Source organism: Fukomys damarensis, unplaced genomic scaffold (assembly GCF_012274545.1).
Source record: "Fukomys damarensis isolate Sample0158 unplaced genomic scaffold, DMR_v1.0_HiC HiC_scaffold_19, whole genome shotgun sequence".
Taxonomy (NCBI): domain Eukaryota; kingdom Metazoa; phylum Chordata; class Mammalia; order Rodentia; family Bathyergidae; genus Fukomys; species Fukomys damarensis.
The window spans coordinates 8741000-8741540 of record NW_022900931.1 but is presented as its reverse complement, the minus strand read 5'-3'; positions in this window follow the sequence as shown (position 1 = coordinate 8741540).

The window sequence follows — 541 nt, the reverse complement described above, 5'->3', positions numbered from 1 at the left end:
AATTTGGGAGCCGCGCCCCGCCCCTGGAAGGCAGGAGCGTGAAGGGGCGGTGCAGGAGGGAAATAAAAGTAAGAATTGATCTTTTTATTGGATGGCTGCTATGTCAATTATACTGAACTCCGCTCCGGTTGGTGATAAAATTACAGGTAGGTAGCGTGGACACCCTGTTGCCAACTCCTGGACTGCGGCCGGGGCGCGTGACGTCTCAGACTTTTGTTGTTGGGGTTTTAGCCTCGTTGATTATTCATTAGGTGCTTGAAAAGGCTGCAGCGATTGGCGGCTGAGAGGCCTGGTCAATTGTATTTTAGCTAGAGATATGTGTCACCCTCTGCTCAGCGGGACAAACTCCGCATACATTATTCCAATGAGGATGGGGCGTGGCCGCGCATAGATTAGTCAAATGAGCCGGGAGGGAGGGCAGCAGGCTGCGAATTAGCCTAAGTTATTAAAGATGGCGGCGGAGCGGAGTCGCTCCCCGATGGACTCGCCAGTGCCGGCCTCCATGTTCGCCCCAGAGCCCAGCTCCCCCGGGGCGGCCAGG